This window comes from Microcaecilia unicolor, chromosome 4, assembly GCF_901765095.1.
Source record: "Microcaecilia unicolor chromosome 4, aMicUni1.1, whole genome shotgun sequence".
Classification (NCBI taxonomy): domain Eukaryota; kingdom Metazoa; phylum Chordata; class Amphibia; order Gymnophiona; family Siphonopidae; genus Microcaecilia; species Microcaecilia unicolor.
Window position 1 is genome coordinate 356,799,390 of NC_044034.1, and position 21,533 is coordinate 356,820,922.

The 21,533-nt window shown below is 45.2% G+C and overlaps 1 protein-coding gene across 5 annotated transcripts in view; it reads left to right on the forward strand.

The window, feature by feature from the left end:
- The first annotated feature begins 20,312 nt into the window (after positions 1 to 20,312).
- ADGRG2 (adhesion G protein-coupled receptor G2) overlaps positions 20,313 to 21,533 on the forward strand; it is a 186,751-nt gene continuing 185,530 nt past the window's right edge. For 4 of the 5 annotated variants that reach the window (XM_030202278.1, XM_030202280.1, XM_030202281.1 and 1 more), the window contains exon 1: positions 20,313 to 20,510. The gene's annotated coding sequence lies outside the window, so the exon portion shown is untranslated. Of the gene's footprint in view, positions 20,511 to 20,603; positions 20,701 to 21,533 lie in introns of those variants that run through there. The other variant, XM_030202279.1, reaches the window with a different exon arrangement.

The following is a 21,533-nucleotide window of genomic DNA, read 5'->3' on the forward strand; positions in this document are numbered from 1 at the left end:
GGCCACTCCTCCACTTGTACTTGGAATGAAAAAGAATTCCAATTCCAAAGTGTAGACGATCGTGGCACGCGTGCAGGAACTTCAATTTTACATTTAGCTGCACAGGATTTTTAAGAAGATAATGCTGAATCCAACACAACATTTTTTTTTATCAACCTATTAATCTCTGCATGAAAAGCAATAAAGAAAAAGATGCTTTTTGACCGAGGCCTAGTCCCTTACAGTAAACTGGAACTCCATAACCAGGTTTAAGCTAACTACTGAATATGCAAACTAGACAAAGAAAAAAGGGCCAGAGAAGTAGAAATGCATGTGCACGAGGGAATGCGGTTTTACCAGTATTTCTGGAGCCGAGAATTTGTAATGAAAAAGGAGAATGTGATCTAAACCGTCAGACTGTTGTGTACAGTTGAAACTATTCTATTTAAATCCCCTGGTTTAAAAATATGCGCCAATTTGTTTTAACCTAATCCTACTTAAAGGGTGAATAAACATTTCCTATTAAACCTCTATCATATTCTTCTGTCCTCCGTCCTGTGTTGGGCAGCAGCGACATTGTATTGCCTCATACTGCAAGAGAGAAGGACAAACCACTCCTACATCATGCCAAGAAAACCACGGGGGAGGGTGGACCTCACTGAGGAATCAGTTCAACTTGAGGGCACATCTGGATTTAGATGTATCCTATCCTTTTAAGTCAGCTCTTGTCCAAGTTGAAGAGCCCTAACCTGTTTACCCTGTCTTCATGAGGGAAGCATGCATCCCCTTTATGATTTTTGTTGCTGTTCTTTGTACCATTTCTACTTTTGGTATTTCCTTTTAGAGATGAAATGACCAGATTGACATAAGAACATACGTAAAAGCATGCTGAGTCACCCAAGGTCTACTGAGCCCAGCATACTATCTCTGACAGCGGCCAAAATGGATCACATACATTTAATCATGCACTACATAAAACATACAGGGGGGCCGACTCAGAAGTAACATCAGGAAGTACTTTCATAAAATTATTCACGGTGAGGCCCCCGGTATACATGGCAGACCTCATAGACTTACCAACCAGAAACACAAAAAGGTCAACACGCACATACCTAAATCTCCACTACCCAAGCTGCAAAGGACTAAAATATAAATCAACCTATGCATCCAGCTTCTCCTTCATAAGCACGCAACTATGGAATGCACTACCAAACGTCATGAAAACAATGCACGACCTAACAAACTTCCAGAAATCATTAAAAACCAAAAAGGCATACCATAACGATCCAACTTTAACACCTGAACCCTACAACACAACAAAACCTATACCAGAACTGGACAAAACTTGACTCTTCCTCCTTGATTACCTATTTTTACTCTGTCACTCATGAACTCTAACGCATTGCCACTCTGTATTTCTCATACCGGAACTGGCGATCGCCATCACGGTAATATGTAAGCCACATTGAGCCTGCAAATAGGTGGGAAAATGTGGGATACAAATGCAACAAACAAACAAATAAATAAATAAATAAATACATGGAGAGGGTGGTAGATACCTGGAATACTCTCCCTTGGGAGATGGTGAAGATGAAACCAGTAACGGAATTCAAAAATGCATGGAATAAACACAAAAGTATCCTGAATGGAACCAAACAAACTTAGCGGTGATTCGATGGCAACACCAGTAATCAGGAAGCAAAGGCAGTGCCGGGCAGTCTTCGATGGTCTCTGCCATGATCGTAGCTGGACAGGTTTGGGTGGGCTGGAGTGGGGCTTCAATGACAGCTTCAGCAGTTGGAGAACAAGGCCAGTGCTGGGCAGACTTCTATGGACTGTGACCTGGAAATGGCAAGGACAAATCAAGATCAAGCATGCATATGTAGTATTGTATCATAGCTTATGCCATGAGTTTATCTTCTTGAGCAAACTGTACAGGTCTTCATCTGCCGTCGTCTACTATGTTACACGGGGCTCATTTCTGAAAGAGAATAACGTCCAAAAAGAGTCATAAAGCTACCATTTGGAAAGAGTTCTTCTCAAAACGTCCAAATCAGTATTTTTGAAATCTGTTTTGCAAACGTCTATCCATGCATTTTTTTCTACAGTGCGTCCAAATCACAAGGGATGTGTGGGGGGGCATTTTGAAGGCAGGATTAGAGCAGGCTTAGGTCAAAAACTTCAACGTTTTGGTCTAGACCTGTTTTCAGAATGAATAAGGCACAAAAAGATGCTCTAAATCACCAGATGATCACTGGAGAGAATTGAAGATGACCCTCCCTTACTCTCCCAATGGTCACTGACACCCTCCCACCCCCAAGAATGTGAATAAAAATAGAACTCACCAGCCTCTATGACAGCCTCAGGTGTTATAGCCAGGTGCATTAGAGCAGCATGCAGGTCCCTGGAGTAGTGTAGTGATGGGTGCAGAGCATGGTAGACAAGTGGACCCAGCCCCACACCTGCTCCTTTCTGTTACACTTGTGGTGAAAACTGTGAGTCCTTCAAAACTCACCAGAAATCCACTGTACCCACATATAGGTGCCCCCTTCACCCATAAGGGCTATTATAGTGATGTACAGATGAGGGTAGTGGGTTTTGGAGGACTCAGCAGACAAGATATGGGAGCAATGGTGAAATGTGTACCTGGGAGCATTTATATGAAGTGCACAGCAGTGTCCCCTAGGGGACCCCGTTGCTCTCCTGGGAGGTCTGGGACCAGTCTGCTAAAAATGCTGGACCCTCGTACATCCCAATAGCTTGATTTTCTTCATTTTTCACTTGTATTGGGTGGGGGGTTCAAAAATGGTTTGAAAAGGTAAACGCACAGAGTACTAAACCTTGTTTCAAACAGTATTTTTTGAAAAAAAAATAGACTTTTGCAGTTTTGAAAATGGTCATGTTTTCTATTCAGATTTGGGAAGTTTAGCGCAAAACGTTCAAAGTCCGACTTAGACATTATATTGAAAATGCTCCTCCACATTGCTTTCTACAGTCATCTACTATATTACTATGTTACTTTCTACAATTCGATTTTGGTCAGCCAGTTGTTAAGTTTCATGGACTATTCTGTTTTCGTATTGTTTGAAAGGTTATGCGATGCTCCACCTCATTCTTGATTTTATAAATTTCTCTCATATCCCCTCTCAGTTGTCTTTTGTTAAGTTTTGTGGTAATGAGCCCTTGGACCACAGACGTAGGCCCAACTGCGGCAGACAGATCACCTCCAAGGCCCACGAAGAGAGACCAGAGCACGGAATTAGTACAGCCAGACCCCAGGAGCTTAGGCAAGGCAGGAATTCTGGGATCCGGCAAGCCCCACCCGAAACACGCTCTCTTGAAATTCTGACGAACTGTGTAGCAAAACGTCTACGAGTGGGGTGTCGAAAATTGCAACTTGGATGTTTTTGAGAGAAAACATCATTCTGCCACTTTATAATGTTTTTTTGGACAATTTTTTTTCTCTTTTGAAAATGAACCCCAGAATGTATTAATTAATTACAGGGTTTCCACCATTGTACCCAGCACTGATGTCAGGCTCACCTATCTGCACAGTTACTTGGATCACTCCAAAGCCCTTTTGGAAAAAAACAGTGTTATGTTGGCTATTCTCTAGTATGAAAGCAGATTCAAAAATAAGTCCCTATCCCAAAGAGCTTACAGTTTAAGTGGTACCTGAGGCCACAGGCGATAAGGTTGAGGTCACAAGGAGTGTCAGGGGAATCCAAAACTCACCTCATGACTCTAACCTCTGTGCCATGCTTCCTCCAGGTGCTGGGTGGCAGTTTGGACCACATTAAACTGAAACAAACTAAGGAACTGAGGGTCTCTTTTACTAAGCTGCGTAAGTGCCTACGCACACCCAACGCATGCCAATTCCAAGTTACCGCCCGGCTACTGCATGGTCCTTACGGCAATTTAATTTTTGGCGTGCATCTGCTAAGCATGCCCAAAAAATATTTTTTATTTTCTGGTGCACATCAGCTACGCAAGCCAAGTGGCATTTGATGTGAGTAGGTCATTTCCGCCCGGTTACTGTGTGAGATTTTACCGCTAGGTCAATGGCTGGTGGTAAGGTGTCAGACCCAAAATGGACACGCGGCAATTTTCATTTTGCCGCACGTCCATTTTCGGCAAAAATGTTAAAAAGCCCTTTTTTTTACAGGTGCGCTGAAAAACGATTCTGCGTGCGCCCAAAACTCACGCCTACACTACCGCAGGCCATTTTTTTCAGCGCACCTCAGTAAAAGGACCCCTAAATTACAGGCATTCCTTGATGACAAATTGTACGGAATCCCAATATTAAATCCTATTGCTGATACCTTCAACTCCAGTTAGGTCAAGGGGGGAAGGACAGGGCTGGTTTCTTAGTGCTGCAGAGGATGTGGTAAAAAGGGAGATTTATACTACACTAGTAAAAAAAAAGCCCATTTCATATTGAAATGAAACGGGCACTAGCAAGATAGTCACCTTCTGCCATTAATGTTTGTAAGGGAAGTGTACCAGCCCTGTCCTTCCCCCCTTGTCCTAACTGGAGTTCAAAGCATCAGCAGTAGGATTTAATATTGGGATTGTACGGAATCCCATATGATTACAGAGCCCAAAAAGACAAATCTATTACTAAAATAGATACTATGTACCTTTATCTTTCGAATCCTAAATGGCACAGCTCCAGACTATAAGGTACCATTAATATACTTACCTCAAAGAAACACTAAATATGAGGCAAGAAACTATCTCAGACTTCACCTCCCAAATTGCAAAAAAGTGATGTACAAAACCTGGTCACTCTGCAGACTTCACTTGCCTAGGAACCAAATGGTGGAACTCCTGACTACCCAAAGTAAGAAATATACAGGAATACACTAGATTCCGCAAAATACTATTCAAACAAACCCTCACAAAGAATGACCATATCTCAAACAATTAATTATTACCTGAATTGGTTATTACTCTATTTACCATTAACTTTCTCTATGCTTCATGCAGTGGTGTACCGGGGGGGGGGGGGGGCGGTCCGCCCCGGGTGCATGCCGCTAGGGGGGTGCTGTGCGCGCCTGCCCTTCGTTCGTTCTATGCTCCCTCTGCCCCGGAACAGGAGCATGGAATGAACAAAAGACAGGTGCGCGCGGCACCCCCCCAGCAGCATGCACCCGGGGGGGGGGGTATCCTTTTGCCGGGGGGGTCACGCTGCATCCGGGGGGGGCGCATCAGCGATCCGTCCTGGGTATCAGCCCCCCCTAGGAACGCCACTGGCTTCATGTACAATTTCTCATTGATAATAGATTTTCTAAATGTTAAACATCCATAGCTATCCCAGTATGTTATGATACTGTATTGTAAAATTGGATTCTTACAACTAATTACTTTCTTGTGCATTATTCTCCTCCCTCTCCTTCTCTGCCCATATCCAGCAGACAGCTAAGACCTGTCGCTTCTTCCTCTATAATATTAGCAAAATTCGCCCATTCCTTTCTGAACAGACCACCCGAACCCTCGTCCACTCGCTCGTTACCTCTCGACTATTGCAACCTTCTACTCGCTGGCCTCCCGCTTAGCCACCTATCCCCCCTTCAATCTGTCCAAAACTCCGCCGCACGTCTTATCTACCGCGTGAACCGATACTCTCATATCACCCCTCTCCTCAAGTCGCTTCACTGGCTCCCGATCCGCTACCGTATACAATTCAAGCTTCTCCTATTGACCTTCAAGTGCACTCAATCTGCAGCCCCCCATTACCTCTCTACCCTCCTCTCCCCGTATGTTCCCACCCGTAACCTCCGCTCTCAGAACAAATCACTCCTATCTGTACCCTTCTCCACCACCGCTAACTCCAGACTCTGCCCCTTCTGCCTCGCTTCACCTTATGCATGGAACAGACTTCCTGAGCCCATACGCCGTGTACCCTCCCTGCCCATTTTCAAGTCCTTACTCAAGGCCCATCTCTTCTCCCTTGCTTTTGGCGCCTAACCACCTTCCCCATTCTTGATACCTACACTGACTACATAGCTCATTACCTTTAGATTGTAAGCTCTCTTGAGCAGGGACTGTCCTTCCCCTTGTCTAAACTTGTACAGCGCTGCGTAACCCTGGCAGCGCTATAGAAATGCTAAGTAGTAGTAGTATGTATCCTATACAGTTTATTGTAAGCCACATTGAACTCAAACTTGTTTGGGATAATGTGGGATATAAATGTCAAAAATAAAATAAATAAAATAAAAAGTAGGGAACTGAGAAATAAAATGATAAAGTTTATTCCCTCACCTATACCCAAATTATTTGGCTATAGTAATAGTCTAATTGTGTCTATTGTGACCCCTAGGGATTTAAAGAGCAAATTAGAAATTATGACCTGTTATTGTCAAGAACACTCACCATCCCAGACTGTTTAATTAAAACAATGGTTCGCAGCTGTCAAACAACCACCCAGACAGATGAGTCTACCTGAAGTAAACACAACCTTAGACCTAGCCAAACACTGCACATGGCTCTAAACTGGCATCCTACAGAGCCAGGCGAGACGCGTGATGAACACTGTTCATCCCTGGGTAACAGTTCACTTTAAACTGCCTCCATAAGAGCTTTATGGATGGTTCATGGATGAGTTATTAATATTCTAGAACAGATCGTAACATATCATTTGCAGATTGTTAGATTTGTTTTCCCTACTGCATGCTTGACAGCCAGCTGTCTTTAGTACCTAGACTATTACATAACTAAGACACCTGTTATGCCCAACCATCCTCCAAAATGCCTCCAGCTTCCACGGAACACGCCATACTGGGAAAAGACCAAGGGTCCATCAAGCCCAGCATCCTGTCGCTGACAGCGGCCAATCCAGGCCCCAAGAACCGGGCAAAACCCAAAACAATAAAAAAAAAATAATAATAATTTTTTCCCTTTTTTTTAAATAATGTTCAATGGCCTTTTCCTTCAGGAATCTGTCCAAACCCCCCTTAAACTCCTTAAGGCCAGCTGCTGTCACTACGTTCTCTGGCAACGAGTTCCAGAGTCCAACTACGCGCTGAGTAAAGAAAACCTTTCTCCTATTTGTTTTAAATCTACCATATTCTAGCTTCATCTTGTGCCCCCTGGTTCTATTATTGTTTGAAAGTGTAAACAAACGCTTCACATCTGTCCGCTCTACTCCGCTCATTATCTTGTAGACTTCTATCATATCACCCCTTAGCCACCTTTTCTCCAAGCTGAAGAGCCCTAACCTTCTTAGCCTTTCCTTATAGGGAAGTCATTCCATCCCTTTTATCATTTTCGTCGCCCTTCTCTGCACCTTCTCCAATTCCTTTATATCTTTTTTGAGATGCGGCGACCAGAATTGGACACAATATTCGAGGTGCGGTCGCACCATGGAGCGATACAATGGCATTATAACATCCTCGTGTTTGTGTTCCCAGAAATACTCAACATTCTGTGCACATTACTGCCTATTCTTGGGCAGGGGACCAGCGGAGCCGACAGACACGCAACTGCACTGTGCACCACCAGGTGGTGAGGATGATGTGTTTCGGAGGAGTGGGAGGTGGGTGATGCACCGGGGAGAGAGGGGGTGATGTGTCAAGAGGGGATTAATGTGCTGAGAGGTGGGTAATGTGCCATGGGGCGTAGCAGCGACTCGCCCTAGGTGGCAACCAACCTAGGTACGCCACTGCCCTGACACTGTCATCATTGCATTATGCAGTGTTCTAAGGGGGATAAGTCTATGTTTATGTTTCTTAGGTACTTTCTACATTGCCGTTATAGACTGGTAAATCAAGGCGGTTTACAGGCTATCAAAAAAGTGGAAAGGAACGCCATAAAAAAAGGATAGAAAAGAAAATTATGCATCCAGTAGAGATGAATTTGGAATCTTCTTTGAACCTAATTGTTGGGCAATACTATATCATATCGTATCGTATCAGAGTACTAGCATTCTTCAAAAAGAAAGAAGGAGAAAGCTGTCCTCCAAACTCAGTCGTCACGCCTGTCCATCACGTCCAGACAGCACGTGACCAAAAGATGCCGCAAAAACTAGGTTTTAAGGGCAACTTTAAACTTTTTAAAAGACAAATGTCCATGAAAGTAAGAAAGAAGGCCAAAAAAACAACGCAAGACCTAACCAACTTTTGGAATGGGGGGGGGGGGTTCCAAGCCCTCCCCCCCCCCGGAGTCGCTGCCGCCGGCCCTCCACCCGGCCCGAGCAGCACTGTAAACTTACATCAGCACGCAGCAGCAGGCACATCAGCAAAGCTGCCGTCGGGGCGGGCTTCCTTCTCTGCCTGTGTCCCGCCCTCGTGTGAAGTAACGTCGGCGAGGGCGGGACAAAGGCAGAGAAGGAAGCCCGACGGCAGCTTTGCTGATGTGCCTGCTGCTGCGTTCTGATGTAAGTTTACAGTGCTCAGCCAGATGGAGGGGCGGTGGCAGCGACTCCGGGGGAGGGGGGAAGGGGAGCGTTTCCGACGTCTGCAGCATGCCAGTAGAGACTTCCCTCTCTGTCCCGTCCCCATCATCACGTATTGAAGCGGGGGCGGGGCAGAGAGGAAAGTCTCTACTGCGCATTTTCGAGTGAGTACGGTCACTCGCCGTTTATATGTTTGATACCATGATCTGTTCCATATATACTATGTTCCATGTATGTTACCATGTATGTATGCACCTTAACGCTATACCATTTGTAATTCTGTTACCCGGAAATGGCAACCGCCATTACGGCAAATGTAAGCCACATTGAGCCTGCAACTTGGTGGGAAAATGTGGGATACAAATGCTACAAATAAATAAATAAATAAAATTCCAAAGCCAGGGGGACAAAAGAAAAGAAAACAGAATTACAGGTAGACTCGTAGTGAGCTTGTGGAGGTGCCAGAAGCACCAAGTGATTGGAATCAATCAAGACACCGAAGGGCCTACTAGCAGAATAAGGAAAGGCTCCCCAGATGAACAGCCTTATGCTTTAATCATAAAACCTTAAACACAATCCGATAATGGACAGGTAGCCAATGTAAATTTTGCAGGAGAGGGGGTCGTACATGATCACTTCTGTGCACTTTACAAAGAAATGAACAGCTGTATTTTAGAAGAGTTTGTAACCCCCTTAGGCTGATGTTCAGCAATACCTGCATAAACTCTTATCACAATAATCCAGATGTGATATTACGAAAGCATGAACAAGAGTGTAAAGTACAAGGCTGCCTCAAGGGGCTGTGCTGCCCTGAACCCACTTTTACTCGGCTTCCTCTCCCCTGAATTGATGCCCCACCACCCCATCCATGATCTGGTATCTCTCCCCCACTTCCCCCACCCGTGATCCAGCATTCCCCCCTCTCTGAAGACACCCCCTTCTTCCCGGTGATAAAGGGTGCCAAAATCACTGTTCCATCTAGGCCCCCTGTGGCATCTTTTTCTTTCTTTCTTCCCTCCCCTCCCCACAGCCCAGAAACTGCCCTCTCTCTCACCCCCCCCCCCTCCACTGTACCTTCAAACTATTAGAGGGCAACAGCAATGGCAGAGATTCACAAATGCTACCTGCAACCAGCCCTGGAACCTTCCCTCTGTCATGTGCAACCCTGCTGGAAACAGGAAGTTGCATCAGAGTGAGTAGGATGTAGCAGAAAGACGGCTCTGGGCTGGCAGCAGACAGCGTGTGCGAATCGCTGTCACTGCTAGAGTCCTCTAGGAGTTTGACTGTGGGAGAAGAGGGAGGGAAGAGAGAAAGAGATGCCGGACATGAGGGGACCTAGAGGGAACAGTGGTTTTGGCACCTTTTATCACCGGCACCCTGAGCCAGTGCCTAAGCTGGTCCATAGCTTTAGCCAGCCCTGGTAAAGTAGAAGGCCTCACAGAAGGTGCAGACATCATAGAGCCCCCCTCCCCCCCCCACAAAAAAAAATGGATTTCACTACTTTAGAAATCTATAAATTGAAAGAGAGGGCAATAATAGGTATCAATAATCACTCTGGAATTCGTTGCCAGAGAATATGGTAAAGGTGGTTAGCTTAGCTGGATTTAACAAAGGTTTGGATGACATCCTAAAGGAAAAGTCCATAGACCATTATTAAAATGGACTTGGGGAAACTCCACTGCTTATTTCTGGGATAAGCAGCATAAAATGTTTTGTACTTTTTTGGGATCGTGCCAGGTACTTGTGACTTGGATTGGCCACTGTTGGAAACAGGATGCTGGGTTCGATGGACCTTTGGTCTGTCCCAGTATGGCAATACTTATGTACTTATGCACACCTAAATAGTGGACGGACTCTGCTGGAGGAATTGGAGAATTAAACAAAACGGGGACTACAATAGGTAGGATAGAACAACCAGTCACCCAACATGCCAATGTCTTATCACAATTCAAGACTAGTCTATTGTCAGAAAGCCAAGATTCCAATACGTCTATGCAGGTCTGTAAAGGGCAAAAATCTGGAGCATTAAGATCAATAGAAAAAACCAGAAGACTATCACTTGCATTAAAAAATGAATGAAGACCCTGAAGTTTGCTAGAGGGCTAAGAAAGATGTTGAGCAAAAGAGGGGAAGGAACAGAGCCTTGGTTCGATAAACAATTAAAACGAAACAAATCTCCAAACTTGTTAAATCCAGTTATGGTACTCTCCACACTCTTCATTATCATCACAATTTGTTGGATTTCCAATCATTACACACAGCTTGTCATGCATTCCTTATATCTAAGTTTGATTACTGTAATTCAGTGTATGCAGGCATCCCTAATTCCCAACTCAAATACAGCTGCCAGACTACTTTCCAAGTCATAAAAGTCAGATCATATCATCCCTCTCCTCATTCATTTGCACTGGCTACCCTTCCACTATCACGTTTCATTTAAAATCCTTACTTTGGCTTACACAGCTCTTTACTTAGGCCAACAGCTTTATCTATCATCTCTCACTATACCATACACTCACTCACATCATCTGCGTTCGCTTGATTCTAATTGTTTAGTTCTGCCGAATCTGAAGTCTGCCCATTACGAATCCACTCAACATGCTGGATTCTTCTTTCTATCATCAAAACTATGGAATGGTCTTCCACCTAACTTTCGATCTGAATCCTCTTTTGCCAAGTTTAAAACTTTATTAACAACACAAAAGACTGCCTTATAACTTTTCACTATGATAGAAAACGGTTGGGAGAGGCTAGTGGATCAATGGGTGATGGATTGAGTGGGATGTCTGAGTTCTTTGTTTGCACAGTAGGATTGACCTGTTGGTTGAACTGTTTGTATTCTTGAGTGCTTAGAGTCTCACTGTTTTTCTAACAAACGGAGTTCCTTTTGTTATACATTATTTGTATTTTGTTTTAGATTGTAAACCGCTCAGATCTGCAAGTCAGAAATAGCAGCAGTATAACAAGTTTTAAATAAACATAAGCATAATAGACACTGAGGGGAAGTGACCACAGAAAAGGAACGATCAACCAACCAAGAAAACCAGTCAAACACCTTCCTTCCCACCCCTAATTCAAGAAATTGATTTAAATGAATCTGATGATCAACCAACTCAAAAGCAGCTGACAAGTCAACGGCTACTAGTAATACCACCTGACCCTTATCTATAAGAGAGTGGACTTCACTTAATAGGGCCATGAGAACAGACTGGTCTGGCCTGAAGCCACATTGCCATGGATTGAGGGCCCATGTGCGTTCCATATCTTGAGATAATTGGTGGAAACAACTTTTTCTATCAGTTTTGATAATAGGCATAAAGTAGAGATTGGACAATTGAAGACACTGAAGAGTCAGAAGATGCCTTCTTCAATAGAAGCTTTACAAGAGCCCTCTTTCATAGACAGAGAACAAGCCCCTGACAAAGCTGGAACAAGCCATGGTTAATGCAAGAAGAAGCAAGCTGTACTTTGGGAAATTAACCCAAAATGGGGAAATTGGATCCAGGAAGCCTTTAGAACTATTCAAGGAAGACAGAATTTGAGACAGAGAAGTAAGGCAGGACAGGGAAAATGGCTGTTAGAGAAGTACAGTGACACCTTGGTTTCCGTCAATAATCCGTCTGAAAACAATCGGCGAAATCCGAAACCGACGAACACCGAGGCAATTATTTCCATATGGAATTGTTTGGCTAGACGCGCGGGGTGATGCTCACACAACGAGAAACAACGCCACACTGAGCAGGAGAACACGTGGGTCACCCTTTGTTTTCGCAAAATTATCAGCGAGGTCACGTGGGCACGCCGACGAAATCCGAGACAAATTTTTTGCGGAAAAAAATCGACAAAAACTGAAACCGACGATAACCGAAGTCAACGAAAACCGAGGTATTACTGTAGTTACAGTCTCTTCAATTTTGTCTGAGATCTCTGATTAAGTAGGACCATCACTGATAAAAGGTATCATGCAACTGAGCAACCTTATTGCAAAAATACCGCACAAGGACATCTGCAGAGGGTATAGATGTAGCCAAAACAGCAGAAGATGATCTTTGGCCTGAAAACTTGGAAACAATCACATAGTTTCCTATAACGAGACAGCTATAAGGCTCCTATTCTGTAAAGGCACCTACTTTTCCTTTACAGAAGGCTAGTGTAACTCGGTATATATGTGTATATATGCTTAGATACGACCACTTATGCCAGCCAGAGAGCTACTGCAAACGTATGCGCCTACGTTCCAGAGATAGGTGCATGTTTTGTAAGTTAACATAGGTTAATGTGCAGCCCACCCAGACTCCACCCCCCATACCACATATCTACAAACTGGCCACTGAGATACGCATGTAATTATAGAATAATGCATAGATGCCATGTTGGAATTTATGTGTTTACGTGTGCATATTCATGTGTATTGCGAATGTTATTCTGTAATCCGCCTTCTTAAAGGCAGAATATAAATAAATAAATAATATTAAACATTTACGAGTGTAACCTGTGTGTAAATGTTAGTATCTGCTTTATAGAATTATTCCCTAAAGTGAACAATTGTATAAATGGGCATCTATAAAGGAACATAAGCACCAATTTTCCTGTATAGAATAACAGTCTAACCAGATATATGTCCAACTATGCATTAGGTGTGAACCCTTACACCAGCCAGCTGTGTCTGTACGCCTAAGTTCCAAAGATACAGGCATAACCAGGGACAGACCGATCGTTCAGGCAACCCAGCAGTGCCAGAGGGCCCAGTGCAGTTGGGGGGCCCAGTACTTCCTCCCCACATATCCGACATCTCTCCCTCCCCCCTTTACCTCAAAAGTCCCTTTCTCCGTACAGGGCCGCAGCTGTTTGCCACTGACTAGAACCTTCTCTCTTCCGCATCCTGCCCCATTCTGATGTAACTTCCTGCTTCCACGAGGGTGGGCCACGGCAGGCAGACAGGGCCCTGTAAAGAGAAAGAGACTTTTGAGATAAACACGAGGGGAGAGAGCCAGATCCTGGGACAGAGAGGAGAGGGGGAGATGTTGGACTTGGAGAACAGAGGGAGGGGGAACAGATGGTGGAGCTGTGGTGAGAGGCAGAGGTGGTGCATCTGGAGGGGATGGAGAAAGAATGAGAGGGAGAGATGTTGCATCTGGAGGGGAAGGGGAGAAAGATGTTGTATCTGGGGAGGGGGGAAGGATATGGGCCCCCTTATTGCCCAGGGGCCCAGATCCCTGTCAGTCTGCCTCTGTGCATAAATCATAGTATTCTCTACGATTTGCATGTAAGTGTGAGTCCCACACATACTCCGCCCGCATTCCTCTAATGTGCATGCCCTTTTATACATGCTATGTAAGATACATGTGTATTTAAAGAATAGCACTTAGGCGGGGGGTTTAGCATATCTGGGTAAATGCCATTATTCTAATCAGCTTCCATGTGAAATCAGGGTGTAATTGTTAATGTGTATTTTATAGGATTACCCCGTATGTGCAGCCGTGGTTGAAATGCAGCTGGTGCCACTGCCTTCCTGCATAACATGGCTCTTGTGTTCTCAGCCTGGTGCCCGAAATCCTGCACCGTTCCCTGAGTAGTGTAGAACAGGCAATATAAACATGACTCGATTGTTTATTATTTCAAAAAGAACGAAGTCTAGGGAGACACTCAATGAAGTTACATGGTAATAATTTGAAAACAAATAGGAGGAAATAGGTTTTTCACTTAACAAATAGTTAAGCTCTGAAAGTGATTACAGGAAGATGTGGGAACAGCGGTTAGTGAATCTGGGTTTTAAAAAATGTTTGGACAAGTTCCCGGAGGCAAAGTCCATAGTCTGCTATTGAGATAGAAATGGGGACGACGAAAATGATAAAAGGGATGGAACGACTTCCCTATGAGGAAAGGCTGAGAAGGTTAGGGCTCTTCAGCTTGGAGAAAAGGCGGCTGAGGGGTGATATGATAGAAGTCTACAAGATAATGAGCGGAGTAGAGCGGACAGATGTAAAGCATTTGTTTACACTTTCAAACAATAATAGAACCAGGGGACACAAGATGAAGTAGAATATGGTAGATTTAAAACAAACAGGAGAAAGTTTTTCTTTACTTAGCGTGTAGTTGGACTCTGGAACTCGTTGCCGGAAAATGTGGTGGCAGCGGCTGGCCTTACGGAGTTTAAAGGGGGTATGGACAGATTCCTGAGGGAAAAGTCCATTGAACATTATTAATTTTTTTTTTTTTTTGGGGGGGGGAGGGGGGGGGGTTGCCAGGTTCTTGAAGCCTGGATTGGCCGCTGTCGGAGACAGGATGCTGGGCTTGATGAACCCTTGGCCTTTTCCCAGTATGGCGGTGCTTATGTACTTATGTAATGCACATAAATTTGAGTAATTAATGCCCCTGACCTGCCCACATTCCTCCCATGCCTGTGCCCCCTTTTCAGCTACCCATGTTGGAATTTATATGCACCTCTTTTTAGAATGTACCTAAAAAGAAGCGCAGGTAAATTCCAATTGTTGCTAATTAGTGATGATAAGTGGTTGTTATTGGCCAATTAGCAAGACAAATTGGCTCATCACTCAATTACTGCGCATGTATAAATTGAGCGCTCGCCCAATGTAATGCACACTTCCTGCCACGCATTATAAAGCATCTGGGGGTAAGAGTCAAATTGTCCATGCGAGTTTGTAGAATTAGGGGAATAGAATTGTATCATATCTTTTATGGTTATCTGCTTCGTACTTTGGCCTAGGGAAAAGTAGAATATTAAATGCATATTAATCATTTATCATTTCTAATTAATTATAACAGGTATTAAATTTGAATGATGTTTCATATCTCCTATACAGGCAAAACATAAGTGCTTTATTACAGCTTGTAGGTGACATGCAAACAAACGAGTTACTATAATCATTAACGGTATAAGTGATAGTAGAAATGGGATTCAAGGTCCATTTAGTCTGCCCATTCCTGAGACAGTATTGCAGAGTCTGCCCCATCTCAGACAAACTATCACCAAGAAATGCAAACTCAGGAACCAGAGGTTACCTACTGCTTCATCTGCCCAACTGCAAAAACGTACTATATAATTCCACCAACATGGTGGGATTTAGCTACCTGGGCTCAAAATGGTGGCACTCAACACTCTTAGTCATAAGAAGCATCATAAGACCTAAAGACCTACCTCTTCTGGAAATTCTATGAGTAAAATATGCACTAATCGTCCTGGAACAACAATACACAACACAACTTCTAAGTGTAACGCATCTTCTCATTTAAGAAACGAACTAAGACATATCTTCTCAAGAAACCCAATAACTATTCCATCTGTACTAATAGTTATCTTGCCAAGCACTGTAAAATACAACATCATACAACCTTACAAATGTAATTGAATCAACGTAATCTCTAACAACTGTTAAATGTAAGTCAACATTGAACCAAAACTCGTTTTTGGATAATCGTGAGAAAGAAGTATGAATAAATAAATAAATGGCTTTTTCACTTCTTACACACTACAGTGTGTTTCAAAACAAAAAGAATTATACACAGTTTGTTTTCTGCATAACTGTCAAAACTTGACCAGCTTCAATACAGCGGCGTAGCCAGACACCCAATTTTGGGTGGGCCTGGGCCCAACATGGGTGGGCAGAAGAACTCCTCCCTGCCCCACAAGTGATATGGTCTCTCCCTCTCTCGCTTGCATGCCATATGGTCTCTCAAACATTCCCCCTCCCCCGCATACCAAGTAGCAGATTTTCACCGGCAGCGAGCAGCAACTAATACACACTGCTCATGCTGGCCCCACAGCCTTCCCTCTGATGCAACTTCCTGTTTCCGCGTAGGCGGGAATACATCAGAGGGAAGGCTGTGGGGCTGGTGCGAACAGTATGTATCAGTCGCTGCTCACTGCAGGTGAAGATCTGCTATTTACAAGGTATGCAGGAGGGACAGTTGTTGGGAGTTTTTGGCTGGTGGGGCTTGGGGATCCCTGCCAGCCACATCATAGGTGTGCTGCTACTGGGTGGGCCTGAACCCAAAGTGGGCCCACCCTTAGCTACTCAGTGGCGTAGCCACACACTGCCTGGTTCTTCAACTGTCACGATGTTTTCTTCAGCGCAAGCTGATTGGGTCCTGCTGCTTCTTGTCTGGCGATCAGTAGAGCCTGTTTTTCTCAATTTCTTCAAAACATAGTCTACGCTTACCCTCTTCCACCTCTTTTCTGGAAACTCTTCCACTAGTCTATGAGAACCGGAACCTTTCTCCAGATACAAAGTTTTAGATCAGATCCTCCTGACTGAAAGCCGTGGTAAATGTTTAGGTGTAAAGCAAAATGGTGTCCACGCATATCATGACGATAATCGCTAGGTGGTGGTGATGTCATTTAGGAGATGGTTAGTGCAAATTTTTCTTCAGGATGATATATCCCCAATTTTATTGAAATTGGTCAAATTTTGACAGAATTATGCAGAAAACAAGGTGTGTGTGTGTGTGTGTGTGTGGCTGCCCTTACAGTTGGGGTTGAACTATATACCAAACTTCAATTCAGGCTAAAGACAGAGCGAGTGAGGGGCAATCCTTCCCCCAGGAGGCAGCTGTGCTTCCTTCCAGGTACTCTCTGGACAGTTTCCTCAAGCAGAATGTGGAAAACTTGAGTTACACCTCATAACACAGGGCCGTGACAAGCTGTGATGGTCACACCTTCTCCCTTCCCCTTTTCTACCCCCAGTGACCCTATTATACAGAAGCACAAACAGAAATTAGGACTCAGTCCCAGGATCGGGTCCTTCACTTTACAGCACATGAGTCAATCAGGACATTAGTAACTCTGGGTAAATAATAAGCCAGATAGGGTGTGGCATTTTCTTTTTCAGAGAAGACGGCTGTAATACATGGTAAAAACTCACAAACCAGCCATGCGGGACCATCTCTAGAGATCCACTGGCTAGCAGATATTCTAGGAATACAATTATGCATCTAAAATGTAAAAGTGGTCATAATATTAACATCAATTCATCATCCGTCTGTTTGCAGGCAGGCCTCGTACTGTTGTGAAGTTTCACATTTCGTTCTCACCAGTGTCTGGGCCAGGAGGGTGGAAGGTGTGGCACTGCTTGAAACTGTACTTTGTAACCAAGGATCTTCCACGTGGTTTCTGCGGATTTACTGCCTTTATCAGTTCAGAGGTTTGAAGGATGAAGATTTCAAGGTTTCAGTCAGAACTCAGAGTATGGTGTCTCTATACTGTATTGTCTGATAAGGGGCAAATGGGGGATCTGCCTTGAGACAGACCTGCGGAGACCTTGCATCTGGCAAGATGCAGATGATTTTTTTACATCTGTCCTGCTCAACTGCCTTTGGAGTAGAGAATGACTCGGGGACAATCCCTTCCCTGTCCCCCGTCCCATCCCTGAAGGTTCTGTCTCCATCCCTGCCCCGTCCTGCAGGTTCTGTCCCCGACCCTGCCCCATCCCCGTGGGTTCTGCAGAAGCCTCGAACACTTATGATTTTATATTTAAACCTTTTTATTAAAGTATAAAAAGGAACAATATGCTGTGAAACAGTTGTGTATAAATTACAAATAGAAAACAATAATAACAGCGAGCAACTATAATAACCCTCCTCACCGCCACCATCTACCCTTCCAACCCCAACAATAGCTGATTTCGACTATCCCAAGTAGAGAGGTGTGGTAGCCATGTTAGTCCACTTTTAAAGGTAATCAATAGAAATAAAATAACACATGGAAAAGAAAATAAGATGATACCTTTTTTATTGGACATAACTTAATACATTTCTTGATTAGCTTTTGAAGGTTGCTCTTCTTCTTCAGATCGGAAATAAGCAAATGTTGGTAGATGACAGTATATATAAGTGAAACATCAAAGCATTTCAGTGACTATCCCAAGGAATCCTAATTCACCCTGTTAAAATGTCCAGGGGTACAAAATGCAATCTGTTCTGTGTGCCCTAGAGGGGAGAAATATGCCCTTTGAGGAACTGTTATGATTTCTTAATCTGTGGATGAATAAGAAGTCATCAGCAATCTCAGGATTCAGTCTAGCTCTCCCGTCTTCCACACAGTGGCGTCGCGAGTGCAGCTGACACCCGGGGCAGGTCGCCGCTGCGCACCCCCCCCCCCCCCCCGGTTGCAGCGCGGCGCACCCTCCCCCCTCCAGAGCGCAACCCCCCCCCCCCGAGAACATACCTGGAAGGCGGTGAGGGGCGGGCGGGAGAGCCAATCCACCGAGTGCACGCCGCTGGGGGGTGTTGGCGCCTCGCTGGTTCCCTGCTCTCTCTGACCCGGAACAACCTGTTCCAGGGCAGAGAGAGCAAGGAACCAGCGAGGCGCCGACGCCCCCCAGCGGCATGCACCTGGGGCGGACCACCCCACCGTCCCCCCTTCCTACGCCACTGCTTCCACAGTCCTTCCTGCAATAGAAGATGTCTTCTTAGAAGATGTGCTGGTAGCAGGAATGCACAGGATCCTCTGTGCAAATTTGGCTAGTTGTGGTCAGCATGTTTGCTTGTTTTTCCAAAAACATCAAAATATCATCGCCTGCATCACTCGAACATAAATAACTGTCCAATTCGTTAACAGCCTTCAAAGCAGAGAATGACAAGGGGACAAAGTTTGTCCCCATCCCCGTGGGATTTGTCCCCGTTCCTGCCACCACCCCGTTCCCATGTCATTCCTTGTTCCCATGCTTACCTGTTTGCATACCGTAACATTCAGGTTTAGGAGAATGCCATGGTGTGGGCTGGAGAGAGGATTCGTGGGACCAGCAGAGGTCTGATGCTGTGTTAATGATGCTGTCTCTCTAGAAGAGTAGGGGGGACAATCAGCTGAACCTCGGGACCTTTCACTGCACCCCCACCATAGATCCTTCTTTCTTTGTCTCCCATGAACTACAGAAGGCTGGAGTGGTATTTCAATATGCCCAGTTTGGAGGGGGGATGGAGTGAGGAAAGGGACAGAGCTCTGAGCCAACTGGGTACTAACATCTGGCCCAGGGCAGGAGCAAGAATTCTGGAGAGATATCTTACTCAGGACATTGGGGGCACACACAGTGGTTAAGAGAACTCAGTGAGAGCCTGAGCAAGGGAGAGAACTCACCAGGAACAGGGGACCACAGAAGGGAGAGAATTCAGTGACAGCAACATCAGAGGAGAGATCTTACCTGGGGCAGAGGTGGCAGTGAGGGAGAGAACTCACCTGGATTAGTGAGCCACAGCAGGGAAAACATCTCATCCAGGACAGGGAGCCTCAGCAGTTGAGGGACCTCAATGAGAGCAAGGGAGAGCCACAGTGGAAGAGAAATCCCACTTGGGGTAGATAGGGGCCACAGCCAGAGAACTCACCTTGGTTAGTGAGCTACAGTGGGGGAGACATCTTACTTGGGACAGGGGGGCCACAGAGGTTGAAAGTGAGAGCCAGAGCAAGGGAACGAACTCATTGAGACAGGGGGTCGCAGAGGGGAGACATTTCAGGCAGAGCACGGGGAGGAAAGCTCTCAAATAGTGCCACAGAGGGGGCCAGAAATCACATGTTAGTGATCCACAGCCTCGGAGCCATCTGATCCGAGAGACAGGAAGTCATGGTGGAGGAGAGAACTCAGCTAGTAAAGGAGACATCTCAATAGGATGAGGTGAGAGCCACAGCTGGGCAGAGATCTCATCTAGGACAAGGGCCATCACGGGGAGAGAACTCACTGGAACAATGAGGCACAGCTGGGGGGAGAACTCAGAACCGCAGCTGGGGGAGGCATTTCACCCGGGATAGGAGGAGGTCACAGCGGGGAAAGAACTCACTCGGGTAACAGCAGGAAGAGAAGTCACTCGGGGCAGTGAGCCACAAAAGGGGGAGAGAGAGAGCTCACCGGTACAGTGGGGAGGAGACCTGGGCCGGGACAGGGAGCGGGGGCAGGACAGAGCCCTCCCCCAGTCCGAAAGCTCCCGGGAGGGGGAAGGAGCAGCGTTGTGCAGGGACCAGAGGGTTACTGTCAGTCTCGACCGCTGCCTGCCTTCCGGATCGACTTCGGCTCCCGGAGCGGGACCATGTGGATCTTGGGACTTTCTGGCTAAGCCGCTCCCGGGATCCCCGTTCTCCAGTGAGCCGAAACTGAGTGATCGCAGAAAGACCCGAGCCTTCCCATACCCCGTGAGTACTGTGGCAGTGCCCTGGGTGGTTTCAGAGTGGAAGAGACTGGGATGAACTGGGAGCTCGATTCTCCTGGTCCTTCATTGCGGGACCTGGTTTTGGTGTCAGCTCTACCTGTATTCCCCTTCCCCACAGAAGTTCGGCAGCCTCCTGTGACATCTTTGAAACTAGATGAGCGTCCCAAGAGAAGGTACATGGGGGGAGGGGGAGAAGGGGGTATTAGGCATCCTAGGGACTAGGCTAAACTTCACCCTTGCGCCCCCCGCTCAGTTTATTTTTAGACCCTTCCCCCTCTCCCTCCAATATCTTGATAATTAAACAGCCATCATAATCAGTTCAACACCATCCTTTCACCTAAAGCCCAATTAAAAAAAATGCACATTTGGACGGGATACTTTTAAATATTACATTCTGGTTTGTAAATAGTTCGGTATTGAAGGCAATTTTCAAAAGCCGTTGACAAAGGTGAATTTGAAAACGGCCCTTTCTTTCTGCAGGGAAAAAGCATGCCGTGATGAATCTTTTGAGTCTTGGTGTTTTGCTTTGCTGCCCCACGGAAGCTGCAACCCTAGGCGCCTGCCTAGTTTGGCTAATGCTTGGTCTACCCTGATTATTATCGGTCCGTTCTCTATAGGTTCAGAGTAATTGGGTGAAAACTTGAAGCTGAATGATTTCTGGGGATCAGAAACCTTCCAGCAGACCCAACTGTAACCTGTTTTCCTTTTCTTTTTCAAAGCTTTCTGTGGGTTGTTATGTTTTTTTAATTTAGCAGGGTATAGGTATAATGTGTATTAATAAATCTGTATGCAGCTTGCAAATTGCATTGCTCCTGTGTCAGTGCAGCTGGGGATCCAAGTGACCAATAAACTATATTCTTTTCTCTGTTACTTCTAATAATCTTCCTGTGTTCTATTGCCATATATTTTAGTAAAACAGGGAAAAGGACCCCAGAAACAATTAGAAACTGCAGATATCAACATTTTTAATCTGCTTTAACCTGGTCTCCTTTTTCATTCATTGGTC